Source organism: Fukomys damarensis, unplaced genomic scaffold (genome assembly GCF_012274545.1).
Source record: "Fukomys damarensis isolate Sample0158 unplaced genomic scaffold, DMR_v1.0_HiC HiC_scaffold_23, whole genome shotgun sequence".
Taxonomy (NCBI): Eukaryota; Metazoa; Chordata; class Mammalia; order Rodentia; family Bathyergidae; genus Fukomys; species Fukomys damarensis.
The window spans coordinates 17,058,593-17,075,836 of record NW_022900935.1 but is presented as its reverse complement, the minus strand read 5'-3'; the positions used below and the strand labels follow the sequence as shown (position 1 = coordinate 17,075,836).

Genomic DNA, 17,244 nt, shown 5'->3' with positions numbered 1-17,244 from the left:
GTCGGAAAGCTTCAGAATCGTATGAAGTCTTACAATCTTAGGATAATTGAATCATAGCATCTGAGATCCAGGTTTCTAAAATCACAGAAATTTTGAATCTCAGATTGGTTGAGTGTCAAAATCTCGGCCCCCCTCCTCCCGGGTATGGTAATGCGCACTCTGTTCAGCGCTTTGCACACATTATGTCCTTTCGTCTCCATGACAACCTTGGGAAGTAAGAACTATCACTTCACCTGATTTTCCAGATGAAGAAACCGAAGCTCAAGTGTTTGCCGACAGTCAGAGACCCCTGGCAGGCAGTGGGGCCAGGACTCCACCCAGGCCTCACAGCCTCCAGAACTCACACCTTCAGCCTCGTGGCTTCTCTGCCTCCTGCGAGGGCTCCATGCTGAGGGCTCAGCCATCGCCTCAGACACTTTCTCGTCGCGGGGGCCAAAGAAACCAATGCCCACATCTTAGAGGAGGAGAGGGTTATCTGGCGCAGTCCTTAGAGGATTCAGTCCAGTTAGCTGGCGGAAGGGCCTGGCAGGGGAAAGCTGCTTGCGTCATGGTGGTGAGGAAGTGGAGAGAGAAGGGAAGTCAGGGAAAGAGACGGACTCTTCCAGCCCTCCCACCCCCGCCTGCAGTGACGGCATCCTAACAGCAAGGCAGCTATTGGACTGATCGACAGAAGAGTCCGCTGATGAGTGTAGTGCCCCGTGATCTAATCACTTTGCACACGTATGAGAGTATTGGAAGACATTTTAGACCTAAACCATAACACCCACGCTCTGTGCACCCTTCCAGTGACAGGGAGCTCATTACCTCTCTTAGGTAATGGAGATCCCAACTTTAGACACATCTGTCTTTCTCATGGGAGCCACCCTTTAGTCCCAAATCTGCCTTAGGAGACCCTGCAGAAGATAAGCCTTCACTCAGGACCCCTGTAGGGAGAGGGAGCAGCCACTGAGGTGGGACAGTGACTGCACTGGAGAGGCGCAAGGGGTCAGGAAACCCCAGCCGCAGGCCCTCCTGGTGAGGGAGGGGGAAATTGGCTAGAGACACTGTGACACGTGGTAATGGAGTCCAGGATGCTGGGAAGACAGGGTGGCAGGGGGCGGTGGGGAAACAGGGAACTCGCAACACAGAAATTCAGTCCTCCACAGGCCAGAGTTACGGGGCCTAATGAGATTGGAATCGTAAGTGCTGTGCCTTTATTTCCTGCTATTTTCTCTGAAAACTTATTCTGCAGAATGTGCCCAGTGCCATCCATCCTCCCAGATGGCTTCCTAAGTGAAGCTGTTTGTTAAGTGGGAGAAGAAAAAGGAGATTGATCTGGAGGAGCAACCAGGCAGAGCTGCTGCACACCCCGGGGGAGGAGGTACAGCAGGAACAGTAAGGGGTGCGGGTACAGAGGGGACCCCAGGTGTGCCCAGAAAGGCACAGCTCATGGCCTCCCAGGACTGGGCCCGCAGCACAGCAGAGTCCACGTGACCAGGGTCCCCGGGATAGTTGAAGAGGGTCACCAGAACCCCCTGTATGCCCAGCACTTTTGAAGTCATTGGCCCCAAACACCCACATCCCTCTGTGGCAGGTACTGTGACCGTCCTCGGTGTCCTGCGGAGAAGTGAGAGGTGCAGACACTCACAGCGGATGCCAAGCTCATTTGGGCCTGGAGCCCAAGGGTGTCTAGCTCCAGATCCCTGGATCTTAACCAGGACGTCACTTAGTCTCAGGCTGACCAACTTAGAGCCTGTGGGCACGGGGCAGATGTGTTTGTGAAGGTCCTAGCCCACTCTCAGATGTTCTGGTACACAGCTGAGGTTAGAAACTGAGCTTTCCAACCAGTGCTTGTCCAGATGGAGATGGAGACCGGCTGGGGCGGGGGTGGGGACCTTCCCAGGTCCCCCTGCAGGTTAATGATCTAGAAGCCCGCCCCCCCGCAACCGGTGACATCTAAGGCTAGTGTTTTGGGTGCTGATGGCTACAGAGAGAAGAGAAGTCTGGCCTGGCCACTCACCTGCAGCATCCGGGGACGGCCTGGGAGGGTTCTCGTTTCTTCCTCCGCATCCACATCCTCTGGCCTCCTCCTTCCCCAGTGCAGCCCACTCCTCCTCTCTGAGCCGTGAGAGGCTGTGAAGGGTCACTGCTGTCCGGGGCTGCAGATGGTGAAGCCGTGTCAGAGGTTAGACCTGGATGGCGTGGAGGAGCAGGGACGGGGAGGTGCCAAGGGCAGGCCCGATGTCCCAGCAGAAAGCACAGAGCCCCTCCCCCAGGCCTGTGCTCCTCCAAACTTCGCATCACTTGGAGGGTGGCAATGTCCCAAACAGTGAGTAATGTTGGAAAATAACAGGTGTGCCTTCCTCACCAAAGGGCCTTGGCCTCTCCAGAGAAAGGGGTGTTTGCCCATTTTTCAGCTAGGCAGAGTGAGCCCATGTGGGACCATGCCAAGGTCTCTCCAAGCCAAGCAGAAGGGAGGGCAGGGCAGCCCAGGAGCTTACTGAGTTCATTGTCATCCCCAAACCTGCTCTTCCTTGTGGTCTTCTGTCCCAGAAAAGTCCCGTCACCTACACCAGGGTCTCAGGCTAAGAAGTCCTTCTCCTTCAACCTCCACCCAAAGCTGAATTAAGTCACTCCTGCCCTCACACCACCAACTGGACCAGGTGTCCCCTCTGCATCTGCCCTGCTCCAGAGGACACAACTGTGATGGGGCAGACATATCCTGTCCCGGTTTCATGGAGCTCAGTAGTGAGCAGACAGGAGGATGTGACCACCAGGTCATGGAGCTCTGCGGGGCTGAGGGCTATGCTGGGTGCAGGGACCTACTGGGCAGGGAGGGGAAGAGCCCAGCTGAGGGAGGGAACGGTAACCTTGCCAATGCAGGGACAGCTGGGTCGGGCCTGGTCTAAGCATAGGGATATCTGGGCTTCCCAGCTCTGAGGGGCAGAGCTCTGAGCACAGCTGCCTAGCATCTGCCCAGTGAGAATGGACCCTCCTGGGTGGATTCACCTGGCTGGGTGCTGCAACCCCTTTCCATCTCTCAAATCCTGCACTCATCTGTGGTTTTGGGATGGTTTTGGCCCCACACGGAGGGGCCCCCCACACACAAGGCTGGCCCCAGTGGGTCTTTGTGCTTCCTCCCCCTGACCTGCAACCACAGGCCATCTCTTTCCTTTTCCAGTCCCCCTTGTGGCCTGAATTACTCCCGCAACTTCCCTTCTCTTGGCCACAGACGTTTTCCCAAGAGCCCTAGGGACCAGCTTGTATGTGAACTTGTGTCTGAGAGCCGTGCAGCGACCCCCGCCCCAGGAACGGGGACCCGGTGTGCAGTGTTGGGGCAGCCTCACTCAGCCTCCCACAGCCTGAACACATGGGATGGTGGACAGGGACGCCGGCCTGGACAAGGAGGCCAGCGAAAGGATGATTGCCCCAAGGAGCCTATAGGACTCGGGTTGGAAGCTTGAGGAGTGGTCCCTGCCAGTCAGTTCCTGTGGTTCCCTCCGTGGTGGGGCTCCCTGGACCGGGATGAAGGGACTGGAGAGGAGTCAGAGCAGAGGAGCAGAGCGAGGGGCAGGAGACTCTGACTCCCCACCTGGGGCTGCCCACTCCAGCCTGCTCCTCCATCGTAGTTTTCAGGCTCCCAGAGACACCTGGGATATGACTGGGTGATGCTGTCACGGAGGGTCAATGCCACCCAAGGGGTTCTGGGGGAGCTAGGCCCCAAACAGGCTGCCGGGGAGAGCGAGTGGGCGATAAAGGGCCTGAGCCTGAGGAATGTGGCTGTCCTTGATGTCCTGGTCACCCGTGCAGGGACCTGTCTTGAGGAAGCGGTCAGGGACTCAAGTAAATAATTCTCCAAATGTTCAGCACAGCCGATGTGTGTGAGAAAAACCCCAGAATCCTCTGCGCATCTGACAGTCGAGGACAGTGTGGCAAATTACGGTGCAGCTAAATGAGGTACAATTATGAAGCTATTAACATCATGCTTTTGAGGAATTTTCAATGATGTGGGAAAGTGCTGATGATATAAAAAGAGCATTGAATATAGATAGGGTCCCAATTACATAATATTTCCATACACACAGAAAGAAAGATCCGATGATGACGGTGACAATGGCGGTGATGGCCCGGATGATGGGGTGATGAATGTGTATCTCACGAGCACTGACTGCGTGCCTAGATCACCACCCTTCACTCACTCGGCTTCGTAATGACCTAGTAGTCGAATGGGACTGGAGAGGGCCGGGCACATGCTCGGGCCGACGCCCCCCAGGGGCCCCTAGACACTGTTCACAGCTGCCCCGGGCCTGTGTGCGAGATACACAAAGCTGGTCCTGGAGCCCATCCGACCTCCAGGGCCAGCCCGGAGACCCCACCTGGCTGCTCCATCCCTGAGTTTATCCAGGTGCCCTCCGATGGCAGTAGGACAGGGACGGACAGCTGGTGGCTGCCTCGTAACCGGCTCTGGGCCCATTAGCACTGCCTGCACATCCATCACCTTCAGAGAAAAGCAAACACGGGGCAGGATCCAGGAACCATCACTCAAGAGCTTCTGCAGCTCGAGGCTGCAGTGCCTCTCCTGATTCGCTGATGAATTATTGAATTATTTTCCGTGAAACTGATTTCTGCCAGACATCCCCACCTGCCCCCCGTCACTGCCATTCCAATTCACAGGGCCTGCATTTCCTGTACCATATCCAGCCTCCCAGAGAACTCAGCAGCAGACTGGCAGGCAGGCGCTCCCTCCTGGCCAGTGTGCTTAGTCACACACCTGAAGGGAAATCGCATGGCACACCTGGGTGCCACCCTCCCGCCAGGAACCTGCAAACATCTCCCTGGCTGAGGCTGCTTGTGTGCTGGGATCGAGATGTTCTCAGAAATATGGTGCAGCAGCAGGAGCAGAGGAGTGAGGCTTCTGGGAAGGAGGATGTGTATTCCTGGCCCCACCTGGCCCTCCCCACCCAGTCTGCCTACACCTCCCTCCCTGGATGCTTGCACCCAGGCCACGCTGGTGCCAACTGCCTGGTTCATTCCCAGCAGAGTCTCTGGTGCACCAGGCCCCTTCCCAGAGCTGCCAGACTGCTCCACCTGTGCACACAGACTCTAGGGCAGGGCAGGTGCCAGCACCTCTGGGTGCTGTATTGGCCTCAGCAAAGCCTATGTCTTCAGCTCCACAGCTCTGAGCTCAAGAAACAAGAGAACCGAATCACAAAGAAGGAAGCTGCTACTGAACTAGCTGAAACCAGGGGCTGAGCTCCCGTGCAACTGATACTGTCACTGGGGTCCCCTGAGAAACAGGAAGCTCTCATCTCTGGACAAAGCAGACAGAGAGAATTCATAGGTTGGGGAGTGGGGAGCTGGGCTAAAGATCCCAAGAATAATTCCCCCAGTCAATGCCTGTGCGAAACTCAGGCTGCATAGGAGTCCTAGCAGCAGGCGAGCTGGCTGTAGGCCACAGAGTCTTTGCCATCTCGGTGCCGTCCGACATCTATCATGGGAAGAAAGCACCCTCCCTCTTGTGGCTGCCCATCCCACTGAGTGGTGGCTTTGAAATCCCTCCTCCCAGAAGCCAATATCCATTTGTTCTTTCATGCATTTGTTCATTAATCTTGAGCTCTTCCAGGCCTTGGACACACAGCGGCAAACACATTGTGTCTTTGTGGAGTCGATTTTTGCTGAGGAGAAAGACAATATGCAAAGAGATAGCCAGCCAATCCAGTAGTGCAAAAGACCACGAGGAAACAAGGGGACCTGGAGGCCAGGGGCAGTAGGAGTTGACACTGGGTCACTGTGGCCACCCTAGGGAATATCCATTCTTTTGCCTGACCTGTGACACTAGGCACACCTGTGCTAGGAAACTGTGGTTCCCGAACCCACCCAGGACATGCATCCTGGGAAAGGCTACCCATCTCCTGGACCCTCCCAGCATCCCACGGGGTCTCCTCAGCCAGCTGAGGCAGGCTGCTGGGACTGCCTTGGAGCATATGGCTACCACAGAAGACAGGGACCCCCCCAGCCAGCCTGGGCCCTGCATTTAGCCACAAGCTGAGCATTTTAAAGTTAATTGGCTTTGCAATTAACAGATGCAAAGAACAGCTAATGCAATTAATTTTACATAAATGTGTTTGGGAATGAGGTGTTCCGTCCTCCCAACCCCCACCCTCTTAAACAGAGCCTGAGCTCACTTCCAAACAGGCCGCTTGGCTTCTCTGCTGCAGTCTGGGCTGCAGTGCAGCTGGTCAGGGAGAGTTCCTCATCCTCCTTCCATTCTTGGGTGTTCTGTGCCTCTCACAGGGCTCTGCCGAGGACCCTGATTTAGGAGTAGGGGTGATGTTTTCTGTCTTACAGATGAGGCTAGAGAAGGTTGGGGGTTTACCTAAGGTACCAGGCCAGCCAGGCAGAGGAGAGAGTCAAGTTGCAGGCTCTTTCACTTTGTCCTCACTGCCGCTCCTGTCTCACTGTGCCTTTAGGCCAGAAAAGACCCTGGGCTGGGAGAGAGCTGAACTCCTCCCACTGTGAGGAGCGGGTGGCCTACTGCAGCACCCACTCTGCGGACTCCGAAGCCTGGCCCACCGGTCACATCGCTGTCCTCAGCCCCACAGCATTTTCTATGTTGAAGGCTTAGCTACCAGGGGATGAGCTTTTGAGAAGAGTGGATCAGGAGGTCTCGGACTCTATCGAGTGCATTAATCCACAGAGGAGATCACAGTTTGACGGCATTGTTCAGAGTGATGGAAACGAGAGGTTGGGCCGGTAGGAGGAAGCGGGCGGATGTCTTTAAGGGTGCATCTTGTCCCTGGTCCTTTCCTCTCTGGTTCTCTCCCCTGCCCTGCTTCCCAGCTGCCATGAGCTGAGCAGCTTTGCTCCCTGACCCCCATCAGCCATGATGCTTTACTTTACCTCAGGCCTCAGCCATGGAGTCAGCTGACCATGGCCTGAACCTTCGGAAACCATGAGGCACAATGAACCTTTCTTCCTGTAACTTGTTTGTCTTAGGTATTTTGTTCATAAAGATGAAAAGCTACCAACACCGGGGGTCACAGCCCTGTGTTCTGGGTCCCTGAGCAGCACAGTTCAGGCGTGGATGAGGAGAAGCTGCTGAAATCAGGAAACAGGGAAAGCCTCTCCTCACATGAGAAGGAAACTGAGGTGCAGGAGATGCACTGGATTCTCACAACAACCGGGGCAGGAGGCAGCATTCAGGCCCAGGTCCACTGGCTCCAGTCCTTCTGCACAGGGGCGTGCCTGCTCTGTGGCCCCTGAGGTAGCCAGTGTGTCTCCCCACCTTGTGAGGGCACCATGAAGCTAGGGAAAGGGGTGCAGTGGGGCTGACCAGCTGGGGCCTGGATTCTGGCTCTGTTATTCCCCAGCTGTGTGACTAAAACCATTGCTCATTTCTCTGTGCCTCCATTTTCTCAGTTGTAAAATGGTTTAGTAACAGGAGCTTTCTCAGTACAGGACGGCTTAGAGGAGGGACTGAAGAAGGAAAGTTAGGAGAAGTTCCGCCTGGCCTCTCGCTGGTTTTCTTCAGGACATGAACTGCATTCTATCGGTATTTCACTTGTTTGAGTAGTTTGACAGCCCCCATCTCCTCCACCTGAACAACAGTTTCTCATTTTTCTGAATCCCAGCTGTCCTCCCAGGATCAGCCCTGGGCCAGGGACGCAGTAGGTGCTCAGTGAAATGTTGTCCACGACAGACTAAGTTATCAGGCACACAGCAGGGGTTCAGATCAGAGTGGCGACTTGTTAGCATTCTCCGAATGCCCCAGAAAATGACACTTGCCCCTGGGTGACCCTCTAGCACCTCTCCTGACCCCCGGAGCCCCTGCCTGCCCTCAGAACTGTCCTCAGCTCCTCACGGTAAGACCCTGAGTCGACCGCTCATCTTCCTGAAATGCAGTTTCTGGAACACCCGCATTCAGAGGAGTGCTGTCCCCGCAGCGGCCCCGGGCCACTCAACCCTCTGTGCCCTCAGAGCTTGTTCATCAGGCGCAGGAGCAAATCTCGAATACGCCAAAGCCCCTCAGCAGGCTGTCCTTCGCCTTCTTGGTGTCCTCCCTGATCCAAAGTCACGTAAGTGTCCTAGATGGACAGAGCCTGACTGCGGTTTTCATCTGTATGGCGCTGGTCTTCCTGTCTACCTGGGGACAGCCATCTTCTTGCCATCTAGGGCCACAGTTCAGCCTCCACGTGCAAGCCAGGCCCTACTCCCTGACAGCCCCTTGTCTCTTCTGCAGGAAGACACTTGGGACTTTACTGGGTTCTCCCCCGACCTGGCATCCAGTTAGTCACCTCATGCCCTGACCATCTCCTTAAGTAAGGATCCCTTTGGGCATGTGGGCCGCTAAACCCAACAATTCTGGCTTCTATGAAACACCCACTGTGTGTGACACCTGCTCTCAAGTTGTCTGGCCATGAGGGAGCACCCTCTTCCTTATTCTTGATGTGCCCAAGTTTTGGAGGTTACCAACCCAAGGAAGTCAAAGATATTGCTGTTCATATTATGCCTCAGGGTTTTTGCTCTTGCTACTCTCTGTCTGGAGGACTTTTCCCCCACACATTTGAATAGCATGGATATTGATTTTATATCTAGGTAAGATGATGACTGAGGTCTCTGTGATCTTAAAACTCTGTGACTCTGCCATCTGATTTTAAGTTTTATAGCTTAAGGATCAATTAAAGATCCTAAGACTCAGGAATATAAAATTCTGGGTTACTATGACTATCAGATGCTAAGCTGCTGGCCCTCTCATGGGTGGCCCTGGGTTGCTGGATATACTCCCAAGAAAATGTCTCAACCCAAGGGAGACAGTTCACTTTACACTGGGTCCCCAGCCAACTCTGCAATACAACCTATGGAGGTAGCATTTTGTATGGCTTTGATGCTGAATTTATGCTGCATTTCTAGCCACATATGCTCACCTTATCGGTGTGCTTGGTCTCCAGAATAAATAGCGGGTGACACCAGATCTTTGGAGACTTTTTTATGTGTAAAGAGAGACACTATCTTCTAGGCCCGCACTTTGACATGGGGCACTATCCCTGCACTCGCTCACTCCACATGGGGCTTGTGATTGGGCTACAGTGAGCCCAGAAGAGAGAGGAGGCCCCTCTTGCCTGCCCTAGGGACTGTGGGGGGCCTATCTCTGCAGAGACTCTGTGTGTGCTGAGGGGGATACAAGGCCATCTCCCGGTGGGTCTGGAGGGAAGAACCCTTCCTGTTGATGGTTTATCACTCCCAAGAACCCTAGAAAGGGTTTGTTAATTACCTGAAGCACAAATATAGCCAGAAGGTAGAAATCCAGAAATCTTCGAGCCCTCTTCATGCTGCCACACTCATGCTTGTGGGAATTGATGGAGAAGATGCTGGGAAGCCACGATTGGGAAAGGTCCCCTCCACTCGCTGATGGCAATCACACCGTCTTGCAGACTGTCCTCCTTTATGTCATGCGAGCACACTGTTCACCTTGAGTCGCCCTGTAATGTTAATTAACATGGGTTGCTTGTAAAGGATGATGTGTAGGCCCCATGCAATTAATCACAATAATACAGGAGGAGAACCAGCTTCTTACCAACCCAGTAATCTTGTAAGCTTTCTGGGAACGTCTTTCTGCCCTCTGCACTGGCGGCCTTAAAAGATGTTGTCCAGTTTTAAGGCTTTGCAAACTATTAAAAATTGATAGAAAGTTTAAATTAATTGGCCAAAGTGAGGGGTAAAATCAACCCAGTCCAAGAGCTCTGTAGCCTGGTTGAGGCAAGATATTGCAATGGGGAACATCCTAGAAAGAAATCACCAAGCATGCAGACATCCTCTGGGGTCATCACTCTCCCATCTGGGCTGGGGTAAGCTCACCTATATCAGGGCCTCAGCCTCTACTCTGGTTGTTTTTAATCTTCCCTCTACCCTGGCCATTGAAAAAGGTCTTCCTAAAAAAAGCCCATCCTCATCAACAATCCGCAGTGGGTCCCCATTTCCTCAAAGTGCCAGAGCCTGGCATTTGAGCATCTCAGGGTGTGGCCTGGCCTCTTTTCCCAGCCTACCTCCAACCACCCACTATCCTTAGCTCTGGCCACACTGAGGAATTGTCCCATCTTCCTGAACAGAGTTTTCCAGGGCGTGCAGGCTTATGCACATTTCTGCCTTTCGCAACCCCCTTAATCCTCTGGCTGGTTTGCTCTTGCCATGAAAACCCAGCATGCCTTGTTTCCTCTCAGGAGCCCTCTCAGATAACCCACACCAGTCCTTCTCATAAGGCCTATGTCGACTCTCAGTTGCTGTAGTAATACTGCCTAATCCAGACCTCATGACTAACATCACAATACATCTTTCCCTTGCTTCTTCGGGGTCAGTGCAGTGCAGCTTGGCCGGGCAGCTCTGCTGAACTTGGCTAGACCCAGTCACCCATCAAGGGTGTTCTACGACTGCTGTCTGAAGTCACTGACCTTGGCTGTTGTAACTGACCTCAGCAGGGAGACAGGATCCACTTGGTTGTGCTCCGTGAGTCTCATCTTCCAGAAAGCAGACAGTGGTAGAGGTGCAGGAGTCAGCCTGAGTGTGCCACCTTGGGTCACATCTGCAGACAGCCCACTGCCCAAAGTGAGTTAGATGGGAAGCCCCAAGATTTTGATCAGGGGTGAGACAGGTCACCACCCACAGTGCTACAAAGTCTTACACAGCAAAGGTGCTAATACAGAGAGGATGAGGATGCACTTTAGCCCACTTCAGCTTTCATCTTCCAAAGCTCTCAAGATAACAGAAACCTAGTGACCTTTCGACTTTATAAATAGCTTTATTGCCTTATCACTGACACACAATAAACTATATAGCTTATGTGTCAAATTGGTAAGTCTGGCACGTGTGTGTATATCCGTGAAATTACAGCTGCAATCTGGAGAGTAAACACGGCCGTGACCCCCATGCATTTCCCGATGCCCCTTGGCCATCTCCTCCTCTCATCACTGCCACCTCACCTCCCTCCCCTGCACTGGGCTACAGTCTGCTTCCTGATACCATCGATGGATTACTTTTTGTTTTCTGCAGGCTACCTAACAGGCTCATGCAGTGCATGCCTTTGTCTGGCTTCTTTCACTCTATGCCCTTCCAGTGAGAACCACCACCGTCGCCGTAAACATGTCACATGCCTTCTCCTTGCTGCCCAGCCTTTCACTGCGTGCCTCTGTCACATGGCTCACCTGCCGATGGGTATTCAGATTGTTTCCAGTCTATGGCTCTTATAAATGTGTGCACACTTTTGTATGGTTATGTGCTGTGTTCTCTGCTGTATAAATACTTCTAGAATGACCAGATCAAGTGGCCAAACTGCTACACCATTTACCAAAGCTTCCAAACACATTGCTGCTTTTGCCCGAGCAATCAATGATTGGTAAGAACGTGCCAGGGTCTGATCTACCCCCTCGATTAAAAACAAAACAAAACAAAACAAAAAAACAGAAACAAAAATATAACAAGGAAAGTAGCTTGTAAAGCCACATCAAGTCTGTCTTCCTTTCTCATCCTTTCCCTGATTTTATAGGAATATTATCATGAAAATCATGGTCACGGCAGAGACGGCAGTGGAAAATGGGAGGGGGATTAGGTCTACAAGAATGTGCACCCAGTGGCTTCCAGAGGATCATTTTGCTGATCCAAGATCGCCCCCTAATGGCCCAGGCTTCTTCAGCTGCTGATTGGGGCTCTTGAGGCACTAGAAGAGAGACAAATGGAAATGTCCACTCCAGCTCTCAAGTTTCAGATGAGCACAAGTGTCTTCATTCGCTGGGCAAATATCTCAGTGGAGATGAATGGAAATAGATTGGCAATCAAGAAGAGTAAATTCCCACTCCGGCTCCTCTGGACATGCACATGGGCACACATGCACGCATGCATGCGCACACACACACACACACACGCCCTCCACCAGCCATGCCTCAGGCTTCTTGAGAGGCACAGCCTTTAGTTTGAAAACACCTGGAACCGCGAGTAGAGGGAATTCCCCACGCCCCAGGGTGGCGTGGCCAGAGTCTTCCTGGGTTGGATCTGATCTGTATCCTCTAGATTGGTTCCCTGTCTGGCCTGCTGCTACCTCTGGCCTTCCTCTGTCCGTGGCGCCCAAGCCTGGGAACCTGCCAGCCTCCTCCACTCCCTGCAGGGCCACAACGAGGAGGCTGATACTGCTACTGAAGCTCCAGGAGGTTGGGACATATGCAGGGATCTCAGCACCAGACAGAGGATAGACACCCTTGCCCAGACTGCTCGAGATCTCCCTGGCTGGCCACTCCTCCTTTGGTCCCTGACCTGCTGCTTGGCATTGACCACCTCTCCTAACCGCTTCACCATCCTCTAAAGGCCAGAATCCTGTGCCCCTCTCTGGGCTGTCAGGATACACCCCGACTACCTGTGGCCGACACCAATTCTTAGCCGTGCCCTGCACAAGCCTGATGGCTCAACAACATCTTTCTGTTCCCAGGCAAACAGCTCTTGGCCTTTCCTTGATGACACCAACCTAAACAGCAGAAAGAGGCTCTAAAACATAGAGGTCAGAGTCTGGCTCCAACCCCAACTCCTCTAACTAGTTCCTGGTGGATTTTGGACGAGTTCTTTAATTGCTTGGTGTCTCTGCTTTTCCACTTACAAAAGGGAAAAACTGAAGCTCATACCATGCTGTTTGGGGGAGGGTGAAGTGATCTAAAACTTATTTTTTGTGGTGCTGGAGATCAAACCCAAGGCTTTTTGCCTGCTAGGCAAATACTACCACTGCATTACTCCTACAGCCCCGTGATTTAAAGCCATTAATGGGTTTACAATAGTGCCTGACACATACCAAATGTTCAGTTAATGTTAATAAACACCCCTCCCACTCCCCCACAGACAGCTCGCTCTGAGATGAATCCAAGCCCAACCTCCCTGCTGTGCCAGTGGGCAACATTCATAGGGGTGCAAAAGATGGATGCCTGCTCCCCCGCCCCATCTAGGAAGGTCCAGAGGTCCAGGGAAATGGGGTGCCCTGAAGGGCTGTAGTGTTACCGAGGGAGGTGGTAGCCGAGGAGGGGAGATAGGGGCAAGCAAGGGGTCCCACAGCTGGGGACTGTTCTTTGGAGATCTGAATCTATGCAAACTCTTTAGAACCCTGGACACGGTCAGTGATGGAGTGAATAAAGGTACCTGACCCACTCACTTGTCGAGGAGAAGAGGAGGAGGCAGTGGCTTTTCCGTGGAAATACAAAAGATAGAAATTCTCTAGATAAAATGTGCAAGGAGGTGGGAGAGGGGCCATCAGATCAAAGGACCAGTGTGTGTAAGGGTTGGCAATGAGAAGTGTGACCCACGTGACTCACAGTTGCATGGAGCCCTGGGGCCTAAGGGTGGTGACTGAGGTCTAGAGCAAAGCCAGACAAGTGGTTGTGGTCCAGTGAAACAAGATCCTGAGTTCTTCATCCTCAGATTAGAAGGTCCTCACGGAGGGTAGGTGACCCTAGTCCATCATCTCCTGCCTAGACAGGGTTTCCATACATCCCAGTGGGAATCACACCTTCCAATAATTCCAGCAACTGGATCCTGTTCCCATGACCTGCAGGACAGATGCACAAGAAAGTGATAATCCTGAAGAAAGAAGGCGCACAAGCCAAAAAGCCCAGGGATACAGGATTGCTGCTTCCTGCTTGCTCTGGTTTGTCCTCTATGATGTCAGCGCATGAGGATCTGGAGGGCAGGGCTCTGGAATCACTGAACCTCAGCAGCTTGGTTTATCTCCCCAGGAGACAGAGAGCAGAGTGGAGATGTGCAAGCATGTTCACACCTCCTAATGCTGGGTGCAGATGCTCCTGAGAGGCCAGCCGGTGCTGAGACTGTTCATTGACAAATCCGTCTGGTTTTTAAAGGCCAGCATTCCCAAATTGGATTCAGAGGAACACAAGATCTGGGTGGTGATACTGGGTGTTTCAGGAACAAAGGGTTTTTTTTTGTGAAGTTGGAGGGATACTATACACAACAGACAAGGTTCTGGACCCCAGGAAATTTGATAAAAATGCCAACACTGGCCAAGAAAATTCCAAGGCATCAAGTCAGCTGTCACAATCCTTCCCTACAAGAAAAGAAGGGTAAGGGCCAGGGATTTAGCTCAGTGGTTCGGTGGCCTTCCTTGTAAGCGCAAGGACCCGAGTTCAATCCCCAGTACCAAAAAAAAAAAGAAAGGTAAACCAAAAGTAAGAATGACACAATTTTATGGTAAAAGGTCTTTTCAAGAAAGGAAAGTTGGCAACTTTATAGTGACATGTTACAGTGCCTTTATTTTTCTAATTACACTGTGAGCCTGTTGCACTTTCAGCCCAGGCTGTATGGCCATGGCCCCAGTCAGGACTGGGGACATGATTGCTTGTGACTCCACTGAAGTGTACAGGATCAGCATGAGTGCCTTCCTCACAGGCTGCATTTGATTGCCCTCTACCAAAGTCCAAATCTCCTGTAATGGCCTGAATGTTTGTGTCCCCTAAAGTTAGAGGCTGAAATCCTAACCTCTAAGATGATGGAACGAGGAGATGGGGCCTTGGGGAGGTAAGTTGGGAAGATGGAGCCCTCATGAATGGGACTAATGCCTTTGTGCAAGGAAACTCAGGGAGCTCCCTCTTTCCTTTGGCCACATAAGGACTCAGCTGTGGAAAGACGGAAAGCACACTCTCACTAGAGACTGGATCTGTCAGCACTCGGTCTGGATTTCTCAGCTTCTAGAACTGTGAGAAATGTTTCCATTGTTGAAATGTCACTCACTTTGTAGGATAATTTGCTATAGCAGCACAAACAGAAAAGATATCTTCTGCCCAACTTGCCCTCTCTTGTGTGGCTCAAGCCTGGAATTCTGGGCCCAGTTGACATGGGCCTAAGGTCTGTGTGGGTCAAGGTAGAACTAAAGAGTATTAGCTGCAGCTCAGAAGAATGTGTCCTGGCCCCTGTCTGCAACCAAACACTGCACGACCTTAGATGGATCATGGATTCCCCCTTGGCCTCAGTTTCTTGAACTTTATTATCAAGGGACTAGGCCGGATGACAGATGACCCCCTAGTTCCTCTGTACCCTGGTAGAAGAATCTAGGGAGGCCTTGTGCAGATGGTCAGAAGACTGGTGCTCATTCTACTGTAATGTTCTGATCTTGGGAGGTGAGAACAGAAGATAAACATTAGCCAGACTACGAACCAGGGGCACCACAACTGGAAAGCAAAGATCCTACTCCATGCTGGTCATCATGGCCAGTTGCAGGGAGCTTTAGTCTCAGAGTGAGCTGAGCAAGATACATTCTTACCCAAAGTTCGCATTCCCTCCTCCTATATGTGGGTCATAGGGTTAACTAAGCCAGGGAGGAGGGAAACCCCCTAGCTGACAGAGCTCCGGAGGAAGAGGGACTGACACTTGAGAGCAAGTCGGTGCTCTATGGCTATCCTTAGTCATCATCATCAGAATAACAGCTATGAATCAGCACAAGCCCCTCCACTTCAGCCCCTCTCCGGTTCTTGGTTCTTGGGAACATAGCAAGCCTGTGGCCCAGCACACAGTAGGTGATCATTCTGGCTGGGCTGACTAACCCAGCGGCTACCACTAATATCTATTTTTGCTCTTGCTGAAACAGCGTCTCCTCACATTTCTGCAGTTCACAGCCCAGCTCCCAGCAAACTTCTAAGAGTGAGATTAAAGGAAAAAGTGGATAAGGCTGCTCACATCCCCAGGACAGAAGTGTCATTCCTAAAGGCCCACCTGCTGTGAGCAGGAGGCGCCCCTCCTGTTACCAAGGCCACTTGGCATCTTTATGCCCGGAGCCCAGCATAAAGCAGGCATTTCTGAGAAGCCTAGAATAAATCCTGCCTACACATCCCTGTCCTTTTCAGGCACCTCTCAGGTCCCAACAGTGACAACTGCTCTGTTTCCATCAAGGTCCAGCTGTTTTAATAGAGACTTTAAATAACTCCCTGGGCTGCGGAGAAATTTATGTCCCGCTGAGACACATGTACTGTGAATAGATGCTTGTGAGAGGTTCAAGGCCAGGTGGCTGTTGGACAATAACCAGGAAGAAACTTCCCTGTCTTTCTATGCTCCTGTGTTAGTTTCCAATGACGGGGCAGGTGTCACCACGGAGTGCCAAGCCATGAGCCGGGCCTGGGCAGAGAGAGAAAAACCAGTCATGTTCCCGTGTTTCAGGAGGTCATGGTCGGATGGGTGAGGCAGGCCCGCCAGCAACACAAGCCACTCATCCTCGAAGTGCCAGACTAGAGGTCACAGCAATGGCTTAGGTGATTTTCCTGGTTTACCTTGTACATTAACATTGTATCTCCTGCTCAGCACCCACTCCGCAGGCCCCATTCCTCTCCCTGATTTTAAAAAGTCTGCCCCCCGCCCACCATTTACCCTCTGTCTCAGTGCTATGGCCAGGATGATGCCGCGGCCCAGTTGGAGGAAGTGTCATTGGGGTCATACCCTTGAAGAGTATATGTTGTCCCCAGGCCCCTCCCTCCCTTCTCTGTTTCCTGGCTGCTACGATGTAGACAGTTTTGCTCCTATTGTGCTCCCTACTGTCCCTGTCCAGCTGGTGGGTTCTTCTTTCAACCCGGAAAGAATGACAAGTTGTAGGCAGTATTTGCAGGAGAAACGGATTTAACGCAGGACATAGAAATTTACGAGATTAGCTGACAATATCCACCCAGAGTCAAGGGTAGAAGAGTGCAAGAGATTTTTCCACTCACGAGAGATGCAGCGAATCCAGCTGAAGGCCTGGTGTGCACAGCAACATTCCATGCAAGTCGCTCTCAGGAGGTCGCAGAATCTGTGACAGAAGACTGAAGGGTCTGCTCCTGAAAGCCCAAGGGCTGGTGTGAGAGGCTACAGAGTCTGCACCAGAAGCCGGAAGACAGATTCTGGAAGCTGAAAAACCTGTGCCGAAAGCCAAGAGGTGACTCTCAAGGTGAAGGCAGGCGAAAACCAGCGCTCTTCCAAAGAGAACAGCAGCCACCCTTAGCTAGGCGAAGACCAGAGCTCAGCCAAAGAGAACAGCTGAAGCCCTTCCAAAGAAAAGCAGCTGGAATGAAGCTCTTCCAAGGAAAATCAGCTGAAACCCTTCCCTTCTGTTCTCCTTTTATGCTGTTCTACCAACAATCTTCCTTAAAATGGGTCTTCCATGGCCAGAACCATGCTGATTGCATTCAGCTGGTCCTTCCTCACTCAAGTTGACAATTAATTAATTAACCACCATGGGAGTCAAAAGAAGATTGAGCAAAAGTATTT

The 17,244-nt window shown here is 52.3% G+C and overlaps 1 long non-coding RNA gene across 2 annotated transcripts; it reads right to left on the bottom strand.

Annotated features, from left to right (window-relative positions):
* Positions 1 to 1,110: 1,110 nt before the first annotated feature.
* Positions 1,111 to 17,039, bottom strand: LOC104860447. 2 transcript variants are annotated; one of them, XR_004518686.1, is made up of 5 exons: positions 16,707 to 17,039; positions 9,554 to 9,647; positions 9,251 to 9,458; positions 2,000 to 2,138; positions 1,111 to 1,596 (listed from the first exon to the last, which is right to left on the bottom strand). It is a non-coding gene; the product is annotated as an uncharacterized LOC104860447 (long non-coding RNA). The 2 variants fall into 2 exon arrangements; XR_779696.3 differs by lacking the exons at positions 1,111 to 1,596; positions 2,000 to 2,138 and adding an exon at positions 4,769 to 5,654.
* Between the last annotated feature and the right edge of the window lie 205 nt (positions 17,040 to 17,244).